General features: G+C 45.6%; 1 protein-coding gene across 1 annotated transcript in view; it reads right to left on the bottom strand.

The window, feature by feature from the left end:
• The window catches only part of farp1 (FERM, RhoGEF (ARHGEF) and pleckstrin domain protein 1 (chondrocyte-derived)), a 265,170-nt gene extending 247,284 nt beyond the window's left edge, over window positions 1-17,886 (bottom strand). The window contains exon 1 of the mRNA XM_078546027.1: window positions 17,604-17,886. The gene's annotated coding sequence lies outside the window, so the exon portion shown is untranslated. The remainder of the gene's footprint in view (window positions 1-17,603) is intronic.
• Window positions 17,887-19,806: the final 1,920 nt, after the last annotated feature.

The following is a 19,806-nucleotide window of genomic DNA, read 5'->3' as shown; positions in this document are numbered from 1 at the left end:
CAAGTGGAAACACCTTCTCCAGGTTCACCCCATCGAATCTCCTTCCTTAATTTTAAAGAGCTCTATGAGGACACCTCTGCCTCTTACCCTTCCAGGCTTCCCTCATGTCAGGTCAGCTTATAGTTTAGTCTCTTTGCAGAAAGCCAACATGTCATATTATCTGACGAGGAAACATAGTGGGGCTAAAAAGGTTAAATTATGAGGGCATCTTCTATTCTCAGGAGTGAAGAAGATTAAGCAGTGACGTAATTGAAGTGTGTAACAACAACCTGCATTTATATAGCGCCTTTAACATGGTGGAATGGCCCAAGGCATTTCACCGAAGCAAATTTGACACTGAGTCCAACAGGGAGATATTTGGGTATTTGACTTGGCCAAGAAGTTAGGTTTTAAGGAGCGCCTTAAAAGGTGAGAGAGGTAGCGAGGCGGAAAGGGTTAAGGAAGGAATTCCAGAGCTCAGGGCCCAGGCAGCTGAAGGCACAGTCGCCAACGATGGAGCAAAGAAAATAGGGGTGTGTGGGAGGCCAGAACTGGAGGAGCGCAAAGATCTCAGTGGGATGGAGGAGGTTAATGAAGATCAGTAGGGGAGGCCATGGAGAGATTAAGGAGAATTTTGAGTTTCTCAGCTTCCCTCACAGTGGTAGTAGCACCCCACGATTCACAGTACAGAAATCCGAAGGTAAAAGGAAAAAAGATTTATGTGGACCAAAAATAAGGTTAAAACATTTGCAGATGAGAGAAAGAACAACCAGGAATCAATATGATTGAAACTCAGAACTTGTAATTATCCTGACATCATAGATTCAGCACAGAAAGGAGACCATTCGGCCCATCGTGCCTGTGCTAGCTCTTTGAAAGAGCTCTCCAATTAGTCACATTCCCCTGTTCTTTCCCCATAAACATGCAACACTTTCCCCTTCAAGTATTTATCCAATTCCCTTTCCAAAGTTCCGACTGAATCTGCTTCCACCGCCCTTTCAGGCAGCGCGTTCCAGATCACAGCAACTCACTGTGTAAAATCATTCTCATCTCCCCTCTGGTTCTTTTTTCCAACTTCCTTAAATCGGTGTCCCCTGGTTACTGACCCTCCTCCCAGTGGAAACCATCTCTCCTTATTTACTCTATCAAAACCCCTCCTAAGTTTGAACACCTCTACGAAATATCCCCTTTACCTTCTCCGCTCTGAGAACAACCCCAACTTCTCCGGCCTCCCCGCAGAGCTGAGCAGTATTTGAAAATATTTTGACTGGAGCTATCTCAAATCAACACACAAAACAAATTCAAATACTGTACACTATAAGAAAGCACAATGCTGCACATTGACGGTTGGAACAGTTTAAAGGTTTTTCTTTGTGACAACATTTTAATTGTTGGTTTAATTTACTCTAAAGATCAAAGTGCTTTGTTTGCTTGATTTATTTAACAGCGTTGTTTCTGCGATAGGAAAGGAATGGCTGGTGTGATCACATGGTTACACAGGATATCTGGCACAGAAACAGGCCATTCAGCCCAACCAGTCCGTGCTGGTGTTTATGCTCCACGCGAGCCTCCTCCCATCTTTCCTCATCTAAATATATCATCGTAACCCTCTATTCCCTTCCCCCTCATGTGTTTATCTAGTTTCCCCTTAAACTGCATTCACTGTTCAGTTCTCCGGGCCCTAAGCTCTGGAATTCCCACCCTAAACCTCTCAGTCTCTCCACCTCCTTTAAGACGCGGCTTAAACCTTTCCCTTTTCAGCCAAGCTTTTGGTCACTTGTCTGAAAAAAATAACGTGGCTCGGCACCAAACTTTGTTCGATTACGTGCCGGTGAAGCACCGTGGGGCCATTTACTATGTTGGAGGTGCTATGCGGAAATGTCAGTTGCTCTTAATGTAATAGTGGGAGGCATCAACACCTTAAAGGGGTAATTCCTTCATGAAAAATGATTCGGGAAGATAGTGAAGAATGCATATCACAGTGAGACCATGTACAAGTGGCCCAGTGAAGTATTCAATTCAACTGTGAAGCCCCTGCAGGTGAATAGCCGGTCACATTCACTCCTGAGACTAGCCCTTCCAGCAAGAGCACTCCAGCACTGCCTCAGCCCTTTGAAAGAGTTTGCATTCATGTAGCACCACCTCAGATGTCCCAAAACACTCTACACCCAATGAAGTATTTTTTGAGGTGTAGTTTCTGCTGTAAGGGTCGGTTAGCTAGATTGCTAGGGTGTGGTGCAGAATAACAGCAACAGTGTGGATTCAATCCCTGTGCCAGCTGAGGTAGTTATTGACAAAAAAAACCCCCCTATCTTTCCTAATGCCCCGATGGTTTTTCTCCAGGGCTGCACACAGCAGTGTCCTGGAGATTGATCTTCAGTTCCTGGAGACTCCAGGTCAATCCTGGAGGGTTGGCAACCCTAGTTGGTGTATAAGTCGACCTCTGAAGCCCCATAAAATCCCTCCAAAGGGGGTCAATGTATACACAGAATATAAAAGTGAAACAGCAGCGTGGGTGTGGGTGGTCGCTAATTTGAAATGTCATCGGCGTCTGACGCAAAGAGTGGGCACGTCTTAAATTCCCACGCAACACAGCCTGTATCAGCGGTTTGATCTCTCGCGCACAGTAATAAGTTAAGTAAAACATGTATTTTTGGGGGGAAAAAATTGAGGCTGACTACTAATGCAAGTCTAGCATATCGTGACTGAAAAGGGGAGGTTAACTTATACATCGAGTATATGCAAAAACATGATTTTTGGGTACGGTAGACGTCTTAGTCATACGCCGCGATTTACGGCAGTTTTGAGAAACCACAACTTTGCACTTTGCACTTCACACATGACATAGAAACGATCGACATAACGAACAGGAGAACCAGCTGTGAGCAAGAGGGAACTTGTCCTCTTATACATTTCACCTCTGCACAGGCTAGCGTGCCATTCCTACACAAAACACCAGAGAGACAGCCCGCATCGTTAGGCGGGACGATTTGCGGAGAACCGTGCAGGTCTGAAAATGGAACTAACTGCGTGCCAGGAAGCTGTAAACCTCCCGCGGGGATGGCAAATCTTAGCCCCATGACGCTGACAAAGCTTTGCAAAAAGAAAAAGATCTCTCGCTGACTTCTCAGCCACTAAAACGGGAACAATCCTTATGAAACATGAGCCTGTCCAAGTCACGTTGTGTGCTTGGTTTCCATTCACTCATCCATTTTCTTTTTACTATGCTGTGGACACATAATTATCTGGGTTCTGGACTGTCAACACTGATGACATTCACTCCCGGCCACAACGCTGCAGAATTTGTATCAGTTTTGAGTTCTCTGTGTGCGGTGTAAATGACGCAGAGTTGTTTACTCCCGCCTGCTGCCTTGTTGTCCTTACCTCTCTTGCTACTGAAGCTGACGCCTCTGACAAATGGGAGACACGGAACAGGAGGGTAAAATAAACATCTTTCAAGAGTTGCAGATTGAGACAGACGAGTAATTCAATATCTTCCCTAACCTCCTCCACCCCCACCTTCACCACTCCCGGTCTACAAAAGTGGCTTAGGCTAGATTTCCGAATAAAAAAACCACGAGGGCACAGGTCACCACCCTCCCCAACATCGAGTGCAACGTAGGGGGTCCTTTCGGAATTGGCCCAAGCGTCTTCACATCTTGCTGGGTGGCCCCATGGACTCTTTGCCCTCAATATTACCGTCTGAATCTGTTCCCATGACTCTACGTACAGCCAAACCCATCTGCTAACTGTAGCAGTGAGTTCAGAAGGTGGCACTCGCACCTCTGGGCCAGAAGGTCATGGTTTCAAGTCCCACTCCACGGGCCTGAGTACAAAATCCAGGCTGATACTCCCAGTGCAGTGCAGAGGGAGTGCTGTCCTTCAGGAGAGACTTCAGATAAGCCAAGGCCCCAACTGCCCTTTTAGGTGTCTCCAATTCTGGACACCAGGTGTCAAGATCTTGGAGAAGGTGCAGAGTAGATTTACCAGAATGGTACCAGGGATGAGGGATCTCAGTTATGTGGAGAAGCTGAGGCTGCTCTCCTTACAGCAGAGGTGGTCAGGGAAGATTTAATAGAGGCGTGGTTTTGATATCATAAATAAGCAGAAAGTTTTTAAAGATTCATTCATGAGATGTGGGCGTCGCTGGCTGGACCAGCACTTATTGCCCATCCCTAATTGCCCATGAGGAGGTGCTGATGAGCCGCCTTCTTGAGCCGCTGCAGTCCGTGTGCAGTCCACTGGCAGGAAGGTTGGTAACCAGAGGAGTTACGATAATTGAAGACAAATTCAATAGTAACTTTCAAAAGGAATCTGATAAATATTTGACAAGGAAAATTTTGCAGGGATGTGGGGGGAAAACAGCAGGAGGAGTGGGACTAATTGGAAGGCTCTTTCAAAGATCCAGCACAGGCCAAATGACCACCTCCAGTGCTGTCAGCATCTTGGCCTCAATTGTTCCATAAACCAATTGGATACAAATTCAGGAGTTGTATAGCTTGTCTTTTCTCTTTCTTCCCTCAAATCAGCCTCCAAAATGATCCTGCAGGTAAGTGGGGGCAAAGAATAGTATAGGTTCAAGAGAGATAAACCAACGGCAGTGTGGTAACTTTCCCCGATAAATAGATAAATAAATAACTTGACAGTGGGAGTCAAGCTGGGATCTGTGGACCCTTGGGGGGGGTTGTAGAGCCTTCCCAGGGGATTTAGTGATGAGCGGCGGCTGGAGACATTCTTCAGGTCGCGTCAGTCATTAGCAGCACCTCCAGGTGTCTATGGGCCATTGCTGATAATCAGGAGCAAACCAGCGACAGCCAATCTCGCCCACAACGCCTCTTCACATCCCACTGGCACCCCACTCCCGTGTGAATATTTCAAATACTTGCGGGTGTGCTGCTAATGACTGACCTGTTTTTTTTATTCTTTCATGGGCTGTGGGGGTCGCTGGCAAGGCCAGCATAACTGCCCCTTGAACCGAGTGACTTGCTAGACCATTTCAGAGGGCAGTTAAGAGCCAACCACATTGCTGTGGATTTGGAGAGACATGTAGGCCAGGCCAGTTAAGGACGGCAGATTTCCTTCCCTAAAGGATCTTACAACAATCCACCGTGGTCAAGATTACCAAGACTAGCTTTTCAGTTCCAGGTTTATCCACTGAATTCAAATTCCACACAGTTGCCGTGGTGGGGATTGGACCCATGTCCCCAGGCAATTAACCTGGGCCTCTACGCCGCTACCTCCCCTGTAAACGTCACCCAATCGCCCCCCCGATGTCTCTGCAACAAAAGAATGAAAAGTTGGGGGTTTATCTCGCGGGAGTTTTGTTTTCTATAAATTCTTTCCTGTGGCCATGAGAAGCAGCAAAGGCAAATAAACAAGATTCGGCAGCAACAACAGAAATGGTCAGAAATAAACGGTATGAAACATGGAAGCCGGTCAGGACTAATCTGGAGTTATACTGCAGGCTGCGAGTTTAAAATGATGTCTCGCGTCAAGTATTATAATTTAGATGGGAGTTTGTGATTATTAATCCACTTGAAATGGGGTCCTTCAAACTAGAAAGTTTGATAACCATTACTCTATGATTGGGGTGAAGGGGGCAGCTACCCAGGTCATGGACCATTGGAGCATCAGGTCTAAAAGCAACCCAGCCTGTGTCCTTTCTCGCTGGTAACATGAAAATAGTGCACACGCGGAGAGAAAATCAAATCCCAATTAAAATAAATGCTGCTATGAAATGCAGCGCTGGTTTAAATGTGAAATCAGCATCTTTTAGGTGCATGTACTGATGTGTCAGCGAATTAGCCTCTGATGGGTAACAACAACATGCATTTAAGTAGCGCTTTTAATGCAGTCAAATATCTGATGCAATCAGGTCGGTGTAAAAGGGCACTGTTTTGAAGAAGAGCAAGGAAGCTCCCCAACCCCAGCCCCCGGTGAAAAACGTCAATACTTATGCCTCAACCAACATCATTAAAAAACAAAGCAGACTGCCCGACCTCAATCACATTGCTGCTTGTGGGAGCTTGCTGTGCACAGATTGTCAAGTTTGCTACATTACAACAGCGTTCACACCTCAAAAGTGCTTCATTGGCTTTAGAGCGTTTGTTGGGGGTGGGGGGGGGGGGGTGTAAAAGCCAAGTCTTTCTTTTGATGAATAAAGACATGAGGTGTACATTAACTGACTTGAGTTACTGCAGATTTCTCCACTTGCTGGTGTAGAAAACAAGTTGTCAGAGACTTGAAACTCCTGTAATATTCCTTCAAGCAATCCCAACACATGGATCAAAACAGGTTCTCTTCCCTTCCTCCCCCTCTCCATTCCCTTTCCACCCCTGGTACCAGTTTACCTCCTGTTGTTCCGAAGGCGTCCCTGACCTGCATTAAACCACAGCCTCCCTAACAAGAGCCGCTGTTTAAAACTGAAACATACAGGGACTTTTGTATTTCAAATGAAACTGGTTAAGACTTCCTGTAATCAGAGCTTAGGGTTGTAACTCATTTATGATCGGCTAAATGCAATAAATAATGAATATTCCAGTATTTTATGTTGAAATAGGACTCTCCAACTTATCCATTTTTGTTAGCTCTTTGAAGAGCATGGTTTGTGATTAAGAAACGAGCGATAGGCCCAATGCCGCTCAGTGAGTGAGTAATGCACCATCTGTTATGGTGCTACACTATACAGTTTAGAAAGTCCCCAGATTGAATCCTGTTCTGCGCCAAGTGAGCTGAGTTCACTCAGGGTGACAGTAAGTTCACTGGCCCTGACCACTACCCCTTTGAACATTGCTGGGAAGTAGGTAGACAGGTTTGGACACTGGAGGTGGTGGGGGAGGGGGTGTTGGAGGGGAGGCAATCCCAGTTGGTCTGCGATTATCACTCGCTCTCACAGCGGCCAGAGTGCATCGAAGCTCACACCTGAGGAATTGCTGCTTGGGTGATGTGCCCTGGGTGTTCCCTATGCCCATGGAGCAGTATTGCAGAATAAGAGTTCAGTTAAAGAACTGTGACCTTTTTATATGGTCATGCTGCTGACATTCGATTTACTCCGTGTTCCTGGCGACATCAAATGTCAAAATTTCCACATTTCTCAAAATTAGTCAACACGTATTCTGAGTAGAAACAGCAACAACTTGCACTTATATAGCACCTTTAACATGGTAAAATGCTCCAAGAGGAGCACCAAACAAAATTTGACACCAAGCCAAATAGGAATGTAAATAGGAGCAGCAGCAGACGATATGGCCCCTCGAGCCTGCTCCGTCACTCAACAAGACAATAGCTGATCTTCTACCTCAAGTCTACCTTCCCCCTCATCCCTCGATTATCTTAGTGTCCAAAAGTCTATCAATCTCATGCTTGAATATACTCAATGACTGAGCATCCACAGCCGTCTGCAATAGAGAATTCCAAACATAAGGAAACATTGGGTCAGGTGACCAAAGGCTTGGTCCAAGAGGTAGGTTTTAAGGGCTGTGTGCCCTTAAGGGAGAGGTTTAGGGAAGGAATTCCAGAACCTTAGGGCCTGGGCAGCTGAAGGCACGGCCGCCAATGGTAGAGCAATAAAAATCGGGGATGCTCAAGAGGCCGGAACTGAAGCCGTGCAGAAATCTCACCAACAACAACCTGCATTTATACAGCGCCTTTAATGACACGTTAGCATTATCAAACAAAATTTGACACTGAGACACATAATGAGATAGTAGCACAAGTGACGGTCAAGATCAGAAACTCACTGGGAACTGTGGACAAGAATTTATACTTCCTCCACCTCGACATCAGCAAAGCGCTAACATGCTCTCAATCTATGATCTTTCAAAATATATTTGCGGGCTTCACTGGCCTTTTATTGTCCTTGAGAACTGAGTGCATTTAAGGGTCAACCACATTGCTGTGGAGTATGTAGGCCAGACCAGACAGATTTCCTTCCCTAAAGGACATTAATGAACCAGATGGGTTTTTCCGACAATCCACAATGCTTTCATCGTCCAGATTTTTATTGAATTCAAATTTCACCATCAGTCGTGGTGGGATTCGAATCCGGGTCACCAGAGCATTACCCTGGATTACTAGAATTACTAGCTTAATCCTGGACCACTATGCCACCCCCTCCCCATGAAACCAATTGCACGTTTTTGAAGTTGTCTGAGGTACTCGCACAGTTTTAACTAACTAATACCTTTCCCAGAAAGGGGAAATGAAGATATTGCCCTAATTAATATTACACAGTGATGTTAATAAACAATCCCGGTATCAATTCCTGTTCTGTAATTAGCTATGTCATGCAAGTGGCACTGGGAACATTACAACTTCCCTCAGCAACCCAGTCTTAGAGAGAGGTGGCGGATGGTTGAATTAAGCAGATAAATCTTCTGGGCTGTTCTCCAGAAGGACCTGGCTGGAAACGTATGCTGCATTGGTTAAAGATCAAACTGCCTTTGCCCCTCTCCACCCCCACCCACCACCATAGCCACATTGCAGAAAGCTGGGCTCACACAGCAGGCAAAGTGTTCACTTGGGGAAGATACCAGCAGGACTCCACATCTCAGCAAGAGTCAGTGGCACCAGCAGAGAACGTGAGAGTTAAAAAGAAACTCGAATTCCCCATTTAGTAAGTGACTAACTTGTGCAGTCAACAACAACTTGCATTTATATCGCACCTTTAATGTAAGCAAACCTCCCAAGGTGCTCCACGGAAGCACCTTCAGGCAAAATCTTGACAGGAGTCACGTAAGGAGATGTCAGGGCCGGTGACCAAAGGCTCAGTCGAAGAAGTAGATTTTAGGGAGGGTGCTAAAGGAAGAGAGAGGCAGTGAGGGGCAAGGGAAGGAATTCCAGAGGTTTGGGCCCCGGAAGCTGAAGGCAAGGCCGCCAATGGTGAAGCGAATGAAAGTCAGAATGGGGCAGCGCAGAGATCTCCCAGGGTTGTGGGGCTGCAGGAGATTACAGAGAAAGGGAGGGGGCTAAGCCAGAGTGGGATCTGTAAACAGGGATGGGGATTTTAGAAGTTGAGAGGTTGTCGACTGGAAGCCAGTGCAGGTCAGCGGGCACAGTGCACTGTGTATATACATACAGCAACACGTATGTGCTCTCCATGCTCTGACTTCTATTGTACGTGAAGCTAATTAACTATTATCGTCCAATTTTCAGAAGAACAGTGTGTATTTAGTCTTCTGGCTATTAATGCCTGGCTGAGTTGGACTGGATCCAGTTTGATATTCAGATTCATTTCAGTACAAGACACTGAGTATACATTTTAACAAAGGCTTTTTACCACATTTCAAGATTACTGTCTATGAATGTAATTTAATCATTTCAATAATATATGATTGGGTTATCATAAAATCATTCTGACATAACTTCACACGTTTTATCAGTCTCAATGTTACACATATACAGACCTACATACAGTCTGTAGCACAGTAGCAGCAGTGTGTACCATCTACAAGATGCCCTGCAGCAACTCACCAAGGCTCCTTCAAGAGCACCTTCCAAACCCTTCTATCACCCAAAAGCTTCCCTCCAAGTCTCTCACCATCCTGGCTTGGAAATATATCGGCTGTTCCTTCACTGTCGCTGGGTCAAAATCCCTGCTCCCCTCCCTAACAGCACTGTGAATGTACCTACACCACATGGACTGCAGCGGTTCAAGAAGTCAGCTCACCACCACCTTCTCAAGGGCAATAAGCGCTGGACTTGCCACTGATGCCCACATCCCGTGGACGGTTATTTAAAAAATGCCCTCTTCAAATATTTATCCACCTCCCTTTTTTATGTTACTACTGAGTCTGCTTCCACCCTCCTTTCAGGCAGCGCATTCCAGATCACAACAACTCACTGTGCGAAAAAAAAAAATTCCTCATGGCCCCCTCTGTTCTTCTGCCAGCGCCATAAACGTGTGCCCTCTGGTCACCAACCATCTCAATCTGGGTAAGGCTGAAGTGCAGTGAAAATAATGACTAAACACGGGATGTTTGAGATACTGTCACTTGCAGCCCTGGATTGACAAACGTGCTGATCTTTGTTGCAGAGTCAGGCAAATGATGAATTTTAGAAGTTTAAATCGGCCTATTTCCATCCTTTGCCTAAGACGATGTGGAAAAGTAACCACCCACTTGAGGAAAATTGTTTCCACCCGGAACGTTGAGGGGGGGTCTGGAACTCTCTGCCTGATAGAGTAGTAGAGGCAGAAACCCTCATCTCTTCTTAAAAAGGTGTCCGGGCAGGCACTTTAAAAAAAAAAAATTCTTTCATGCGATGTGGGCATCGCTGGCAAGGTCAGCATTTGTTGCCCATCCCTAATTGCCCTTAAACTGAGGGGCTTGCTAGGCCGTTTCAGGGGGCAGTTAAGAGTCAGCCACATCGCTGTGGGTCTGGAGTCACATGTAGGCCAGACCGGGTAAGGGCAGCAGATTTCCTTCCCTAAAGGACGTTAGTGAACCAGATGGGTTTTTACAACAATCGACAATGGTTTCATGGTCCCCATTACTGACACCAGCTTTGTATTCTGGGCTTTTTTTTAAAAAAAAGTAATCAATCAGATTTATTAATTCATTGAATTCGAATTCCACAAGCTGCCTTAGTAGGATTCGAACCCATGTCCCAAGGCACTAGCCCAGGCCTCTGGATTACTCAGCCACTGACATTACCACCACGCCACCATCTCCCCCTAAAGTACTGTAAGCTGCAGCTTTGCGCGATGCAAAGCGGGGTCAGGCTGGGGGGCTTGTTTTTCGCCTGGCGCAGACACGATGGGCCGAGTGGCCTCTTCCTGTGCCGGAAACTTTCTACAATTCCATGAACCATGGACTGAAATCATCCATGATTTAAAGCGGGATGTTGACGAATGTCCCAGAGAGGTACCATGCCTGATTTTTGGTAAACCTGCAATGTTTGCATCGCTATTATTTATTTCTCTAACTTTCTTCCTTTGCTCTCTCCTCTTCCCTTGAAGACATGGATTCTAGGAGTTCACTGAACACTGGCAGCCCATTGTCAATCCAGCAACACTTTATATTTAAAATTCTCATCCGTGTTTTCAAATCCCAACATGGCCTCGCCCCTCCCTTACTCTGTAATCTCCTCCAACTCTACAAGCCTCTGAGATCCCTGCACTCCTCCAATTCTGGCCTCTTCAGCAACCTCAATTTTAAATGCTCCACCATTAGCGGCCATTCTGCTTCCTGGGCCCTAAGTTCTCCCTAGACTTCTCCGCCTCTCTCCTCCTTTAAGACACTCCTTAAAACCCCTCTCTTTCACCAAATTTAATCATCTATCCAGCTAACATCTCAGTGGTTCAGTGTTAAGTTTCATTGGATAACACACCTGTGAAGCGCCTTGGGTTGTTTTGTTACATTAAGGGCGCTATATAAATGCAAGTTGTTGTTTGGTGCTTTGCCACTCCTCACTTGTCAGTGCAGACGAGGGGCGTGGGCAGGAGGGGGGGAGCCATAGTAAGGTCACCCAGGCAGAAAGAAAGAACATGCATTGCTCCAGCACCTTTCACAACCTCAGGGCATCCCAAAGCGCCAATGTTATATTGTAGAACACGTGAAAGCGACAAATTTGTGCACAGTGAGATCCCACAAATAGCAATGCAATGATGGCCGCATGGTCTGTTTTTGCAATGCTATTGGTTGAGGGATAAATATCAGCCAGGACACGAACACAAAGGCAAAATGCTGCGGATGCTGGAAATCGGAAATAAAAACAGAAATTGCTGGAAAAACATTCAGGGGGTCTGGCAGCATCTGTGGTGAGAAAGGGAGTTAACGGTAACTCTGTTTTTCCCTCCACAGATGCTGCCTGAGCTGCTGAGTATTTCTAGCATTTTGTGCTTTTACACAAGAGGGCAACTCTCTCGCTCTTCTGTGCAATTGTGCCCTGGGATCTTTTACAGCCACCTCAGAGGAGAAAAGGGGCCTCGGTTTAACATCTCATCTAAAAGACAGCACCTCCGACAGTGCAGCACTCCCTCCGTACTGCGCTGGTAGACTATAAGGAGAAACTAGTGCAGTAAGGGAAACTGAGCACAGGTAGGGGGGGTGGGTACCGAGGCCTACTCTTGCCTGTTTCTTATGTCCTTAAATGTAGAGATGAACAAACGCTGCACAACCAGAGCTCAAAACAGACACCAACTTGTTCAAATGATCCAACAGCATAAGCTACCACGAACCTATTTGAAAAGTGAAGCAAGAGACTCAAAAGCAATAGCATGTCATGAATATGCCAGTAGAGATATATTTCCTTTAAAAATGTGGTAGTAATCTGAAATCAGGGTTTTGATAGCATTGCACTCACGAGTAAAGTGATCTCTGAGACTCCTTTATAAGATTTCTTGCTTGGCTGTCACTTTCTGAATCTGTCATTCTCCATTTCAATTGAAAGCCCTCCTTCATTGTTGCCTGAGGTGATTAATGTCCAGAGCATACTGGCAAAATTGAGCTTATTAGGAGGTTTATTGCACTTGTGGCAAAGGCCAGTGCTTTAGGAATTATAAACCTTCAGCTAAAAATCCAGAGATGTACCATTATTAGTACAACATAGTCTGCTTGCTAAGAAAACTGTACTGGGACATCTCAAATAAGATGTTAACAATCCCTGTGCAAAATTTGGAGGCATATTTTTATGTCACACAGTCAGCAAGAAATACACATAGGCCCTTTAGCTGTGCCCGACAGCTAATGCAAATGTTACCAGCTACCCACATAGACACTGGGTCGCTATATTTCACCGCAGCGTGGACTTGGGAGTGATCTGATCAAGGTTTATAAAAAAACTAGCATGTGTTAATGTGAACCAATTATTTTACCTGAATAAGGTTTACTCGGGGCCTGGGGGTTTCGTTGAAAGGTTACAGCACAGAAACAGGCCATTTGACCCCACCAGTCAATGTCGGTGTTTGTACTTCACATGATCCTCCTCCCACCTCTCTCCATTTCGTGCCACCAACATATTCCTCCATTCCTTTCTCACTCATTTGTTTATTTAGCTTTCCCCTAAAGGCACCGCTCTGTTACGGGAGTCATTAGCATAGTGGTAATACTGCTGGACTAGGAATGGCCTGTAAACATGGGTCCAAACCTCACCCTAACAGTTGGAGAATTTAAGTTTAGTTAATTAACTAAATCTGGAATAAAATGTTAGTCTCATTAATAACGGTCATGAAACTACCGGATTGGCATTAAAAACCCATCTGGTTCACTAATGTCCTTTAGGGAAGGAAATCTGCCATCCTTACCTGGTCTGGCCTACACATGACTCCAGACCCAGAGCAATGTGGGTGGCTTTTAACTGTCCTTTGAAATGACCCAACAAGTCACACAGTTGCATCAAACTCCTTCAGAAAAGTCAAATAAGAATAAAACTGGGTGGACCACCTGTCAACCCAGGCATGGAAAACACCTTCACTGTCGCTTGGATATATATCGCCATTCCTTCACTGTTGCTGGGTCAAAATCCTGGAATTCCCTCCCTAACAGCACTGTAGGTGTACCTACACCACATGGACTGCAGCGGTTCAAGGAGGCAGCTCACCACCACCTTCTCAAGGGGCAACTAGGGATGGGAAACAAATACTGACCTTGCAACCGTGCCCACATCCCATGAAAGAATTTTTGAAAAAGTAACATAAACCAGACCCAGTATTTTTCTTAAAATTCATTTTCATGGGATGTGAGCTTCACTGGCTGGGCCAGCATTTATTGCCCATCCCTAATTGCCCCTTGAGAAGGTGGTGGTGAGTCGTCTTCTTGAACCGCTGCAGTCCATGTGGTGTAGGTACACCCACTGTGCTGTTAGGGAGGGAGTTCCAGGATTTTGACCCAGCGACAGTGAAGGAACAGTGATATATTTCCCAGTCAGGATGGTGAATGACTTGAAGGGGAATTTGCGGGTGGTGGTGTTCACTGGTCTAGCATTGATTATCTAAAGGGGTTGTGGAAGAATTTTCCAGTTTCCCCCTACAATTGACCTGGGTTTTAATCTGTTTTATTTTCATTGCTCCCAGGAGATTGCGTGGCTCTGGGAGGAGCTGGGTGAAAATGGGGTTTATCGGACAGACCCAGCCTCACGACCTTGTGGGATGGGCTGGTCAGGCTAAGCGGGTCACTTCCTATGCCTTGTTTTTTTTTATATATGCTCTTAAGTGCATTTATGCTATTTTTTCCACTGATAAAAATTATATTTTGTTCTTTCCTCCAAATCAGGACGTTGTGGGTTCATTTCCCACTCCAGAGTCTCAAGCACAAAGATCAAGGCTGACACTCCAGTGCAGTACTGAGGGAGTGCTGGCCTGTCAGAGGTATCGTCTTTTCAATGAGGCGTTAAATCCCATCTGCCCTCCCAGGTGGATATAAAAGATGCCGTGGCACTATTTCAGAGAAGAGCTGGGGAGTTATCCCCTAGCATCCTGGCCAATATTCACCCATCAGTCAATATGTTAACTTGGTCATTAGCACATTGCTGTTTGTGGGAGCTTGCTGTGCACAAATTGGCTGCCGCGTTTCCTACATTACAACAGTGACTACACTTCAAAGTACTTCATTGGCTGTAAAGCGCTTTGGAACAACCTGAGCTTGTGAAAGGTGCTACATAAATGCAAGTCTTTCTTTCTGCTGGATCTCGGCTGCAGTTCCGGTAAGTAGCATCTATACGCAAATAACGTGCCTCGCTCTTAAAGTGCATCTGGTACGTCAACTATTAAAATTACATGGTTGATTTTCTTACTGTAATTCATCCACATTTTGTCAGTTGTGCTTTATTAAGTAAGTGAGGCTGGTGTAGAGTGAGGCGAGCTCCAACTCTCAGTCCATGTGGTGTTTAGGAATCATTACAGAACAAAATTACAAATGACACACACCATCAAATTCAATAGAACTGAAAGGTATAGCAGGTCCATCTTTACAAGATTAATGTTTTGGTTTAGCTCTTAAATCAGAACAGTATTGGAGACTCTATATCTCACGCCAGATAGGCTTATTATGTGTTTCCAACAATTGCTGCCATTAAGTACATTATCAATGTCTGCTACCAACAACTTGCATTTATACAGTGTCTTTAACATAGTAAAATGTCCAAAGGTGCTTCACTGGAGTGTAGTCAAGCAGACAAAGTTTGACTGAGAGCCACATAAGGAGAGACTTGTACAGATGACCAAAAGCTTGGTGACAGAGGTTGGTTTTAAAGAGGGAGAGAGAGACAGAGAGAGAGAGAGAGGCGGTGAGAGTTCAGGTGGGAATTCCAGAGCTTAGGGACCAAACAGCTGAAGGCGCGGCCACCGATGATGGGGCGATGGAAATCGGGGGACGCGCGGGAAACAGAATCGGAGGGGCTAAGAGGTCTCAGCGGACTGTAGGGCTGGAGGCTACAGAGATATGGGAGGAGTGGGGCCATAGAGGGATTTGAAAATAGGATGAGAATTTTAAACAGTGGATTGTCAGGCTGGAGGAGGCTACAGAGATAGGAAGGAGTGGGGCCAGAGAGGGATTTGAAAGCGAGGGTGGGAGAATTTTTAAAATGGAGGCATTGCAGGACTGGGAGCCAGTGTCGGTCACTGAGCACAGAGGTGATGGCTAACAGGACCTGGTGCAGCGATTGTTGGATGAGCTGAAATTATGCATCGTTTTAAACTTCTTTAATTTCCTGTCAACATGAAGTGAGTAAAGACACACAAGGAAGGAAAGGCACTGGATCTGCTGTTAATGTTCAGAATGATTTGGCGAACTCTCAGCTTGGAACTGAAATCGGAAGCCCTGAAGCAGTCAATTGGTTTTAAAATATTCTGCTAAGCTTCAAGTGTCTGTTGTAATTTTTGCTTGTAATCTCTCTGAAACACCACACAAGCTCTGGGGAACTTACTTTGTTCAGTACCAACTTCACTCATGTAAGAAAACTCAATTACCTTAATAATAATTCTAAATACAGTAACGTGAGGCTCCAAATCGATATGTTATCAAAAGTTGAGGTAAGGTAACATATGTACTTAAGCATTAAGAATTAGGGACATTATTTGCATTTACAATCTATCAGAACTCCAACAGAGACCCAACAAAAATAACAATTGTACCAGTTGTGGGGTGGGAAGAAACATTAAATGCACTTAACAATTGGTTCCTGATTTTTATGGGGTTTCTTTGTACACTTGCATAATATGCAAAGACAGATGACTCTAATTGTTTACAAAAATCACATTGGGTTAGTTCCCAGGTGGAAATCATTGTCTGTCCAAAGGCAGGAGTTGGCAGCTGTGGCTGACTGGGTAGCACTCTTGCCTGAATCAGGAGGTGGCGAGTTCCAAGTCCCACTCCAGAGACTGGGACACAAAAATCGAGGTTGGTGCTTCCAGTGCAGTACTGAGGGAGTGCTGCGCTGTTGGGAGGTGCTGTCTTTTGGATAAGACATTAAGCCTGCCTTCTCTCAGGTGGATGTAAGAGACCGCACAGCTACTATTTTGAAGAAGCAGTGGGGAGGTCTCCCTAGTATCTTGGGGGGGTCAATATTTATCCCTGTACCAACATCAATAAAAAAAAGAGATGATCTGGGCCATGATCACATTGCTGTTGGTGGGAGCTGGCTGTGCGCAAATTGGCTGCTGCATTGTGTACAATACGGCAGTGACTAGACCTCAAAAAAGGGACTTCATTGGCTGTAAAGCGCTTGGGGGACGTCCTGTGGTCATGAAAGGCGCTATATAAATGCAATCAGATCCTCAGGACTAATTAACCTCCTAACGATAATTCAGGTCTTGCTGGGCTATTCCACACCCCCCCCCCCCCCCCACCCACCCCGCTCCCAGCCCAACCATGAGATTTGACGCGGTTTCTAACAGAGTCAGTTCAAAGCGAGTTCTGCCTCCAAATAAAAAAAAATCCTTATCATTTAAAAAAAAAATGAAACAGGGTGAACGCTTTTTTTTTGGTCTATTTCTTTTTTTTTTAAAACCACACTGGGAAAGTGATCAAAGTGTCACAGAAAAAGACCAACAGGACCTGGAACCGTCTGCAAATCCCTGAATAATCAACCTCATTTCCCAGTGAAATCTGATCCCTTAAAAAAAAAGGAAATGTTTAACCAGAAAACTGAGAGAGAGGGAGAGAGGGAGGGTGAAGAAATTCTTTCCATTTAAATTTTTTGTCAGTGGGAGAGAGAGAAATAAAACTTTTGTGTTAATTTCCTGGTAATCCCAGTGATACATATTTTTCACACCCACCAAAAATAATCTGAAAGAGGGGGATGCAAGAATCTCCCCCCACCCCCACCCCCCAATTCTCTGTCTAACCTTGAGTGAGCGCAAAGGTAAGAGACAGAGAGACAGAGACAGAGAGAGACTGGGGGATCTGGCTGCAGCCGGGGTGCGAACAGAGAGAAAGGGTTTTGTTTGCGAGGCTGCCCGGGGTAGAGGGAGCGGAATATGCAGCGCAGAGTCGGTCTGCAGCCCCAGGTAATTCACAGCCACTGAACCCCCCACCCACACCCTCTCTCTCTCTAACTCCAAACCCCAGCTCCCAATCCCAGACAAACCCAGGATCAGCCTCTCCCACCACCAACCAAACCAGTCCCTGTTCAGTGCTGGCTCATTCCTGCTCTCCCAGCCGCTGTGGTGGATCAAATCCAACCCTCACCTCGGCCACTGCGATTCTTTTCTTCGGCTCTTGCTGCCTTCCCTTTTCCTTCTTCTTCCACCCCCCCCCCCCACCAGAGGGACTGGAGGACGCTCTTGGGTCGTTGTTGTTGGGTGGGTGGGGAGACAGAGAGGAGGGTCGGGGCTGCTCAGAGCCAGCAAGGAGAGGAGGGTGGGGTGGGGTGGGGGTAAAGAGACTTCAGGTGTTTCAGAGAGTGGAGAAGGAGGAGGAAGAGAGGCTCCGGGTCGCCATAATATCCCAACTGCTGAGGGATGTGAGCTTCACATTTCCAGATTGTGTGTGTGTGCATTGATGAACAGCGCCATCCCCACCAGACATGGAACAGCAGAAGCGCCGCCCAGTGCAATAACCCAAACTTACCCCCCTCCTTTCAATCAATGGGTAACTTCATAAGAGTACTAAAAAACCCAGGAAGAGTTGGAAAGTGTGCAAAGTGAACTAGGCTTCATGAGATACCAAATTTTTTTAAAAACTGGTGAATTAATTTGAAGATACTCTGTTTCTTTTGCCTCAACTAGTGAATGAATTTGATTCTCTTGCCTCTCCAGGAGCTTACAAAGGAAATATGGAATCAGGAGGGTTGTCAACTCCCCAGGATTGGCCTGGATTGGAGTCTCCAAGGGGTTGAAGAGCCATCTCCAGGTCACTGTTGCGTGCAATCCTGGAGAAAAATCACCAGCGCACTAAAAAAAGATTGTTGTTTTTCTTCATTTTCTTTGAACGTTTCTCTTTACCAGATATTAAAATATTGAAAATTGGTGGGGGGGGGGGGGGGCGGTGAAGGGCTGTTTGGCTGATGGTCAAACATCATCCAATTGGGTACAGAGCGCAAGTGCTCTTCTTCCAGTCAGCATGGGGAGGTAGTGCATCACCGGGATGGATGTGTTGGCTGACTCATGGCAAGAGCGTGGGGGCAAGTCTTGTGATTCCTCCAGGAATATATTTAATCACAGTTGGCATCCCTGTGCCCAACTATCATTGGATGTGGGAAAGGCTTTGATGGACCACCTACTCTTTCCCTGCCCCTGACTTTCCAATGTCGGAATCTTCTTGCTTTGGTTGCCCATTAGATGTAGCATTGTCTTAAAGACAGAAAGACTTGCATTTCTATGGCATCTTTTTACAACCACAGGACACCTCAAAGCACTTTACAGCGAATGAAGTGCATTTGATGTGTAGTCACTGTTGTCATAGAGGAAACACAACAGACGATTTGTGCACAGCAAGCTCCCACAAATGGCAATGTGATAATGACCAGATGCTCTGTTTTTGTGAAGTTGATTGAGGGGAAAGTCCAGGGGAAGTGAGACTAGCCAAGTTGCTCTCACAGCGAGCCAGCATGGACATGATGGGCCGAATGGCCTCTTCCTGTGCTGCAACTGTTCTATGATTCATTTATGTCTTACTTATCTTTGAAACAGTGCCACCGGATCTTTTACATCCACTTGAGAGGGCAAACAGGGCCTGTTTCATCTGAATGACAGAACCCCCAACAGTGCTACACTCCCTCAGTTCTGGCACTGTAATATCAGCCTGGATTTTTGTGTTCAAATCCTGGAATGGGACTTGAATCCACAATCTTCTGAGTCCACAGCAAGAATGCTCCCAACTGGCACCTAAGGAGTAATGCACTATGGGACAGAAAGTATGTGAAATGATAGAAAGAATTGCATAATAATTACAGAACACCGGTTAGCAAACAGGAATTGTGTATTCCACTCTTGTGGAAATGAGTTCATCTGAGGCAGTCAGTGCCAGTTTCCAAAAGACAGGTGGTGCTGAACCAACCTTGTAGAATTACTGGAGAAATAACAGCGAGGAATTATATCATCTTACAGTACAGAAGGCCATTCAGCCCATCATGCCTGTGCCAGCTCTTTGAAAGAGCTGTCCAATTTAGTCCCACTCACCCTGCTCTTTTCCCCCCATCGCCCTGCAAATTTATCCTCTTCAACTACAGGTCTAATTGCCTTTTAAAAGTTCCTGTAGAATCCGATTCCACCACCATTCTTCAGGTAGCACATTCCACAGCTTAAACTTCTGCATGAATAAAAAATCTTTATTCCCTTCCAGTTCTTTTGCCAATAATTTTAAATCCACCATCTTTGGTGACGTGTCAGAGGAAGGTTTCTCCCTAGTCATTCCATCAAAACCCTTCATAATTTTGAATATATCTATTAAA

The sequence above is a fragment of the Cetorhinus maximus genome, chromosome 7 (genome assembly GCF_964194155.1).
Source record: "Cetorhinus maximus chromosome 7, sCetMax3.hap1.1, whole genome shotgun sequence".
Taxonomy (NCBI): domain Eukaryota; kingdom Metazoa; phylum Chordata; class Chondrichthyes; order Lamniformes; family Cetorhinidae; genus Cetorhinus; species Cetorhinus maximus.
The sequence above is the reverse complement of the archived record's forward strand: the minus strand, read 5'-3'. Positions and strand labels throughout refer to the sequence as shown.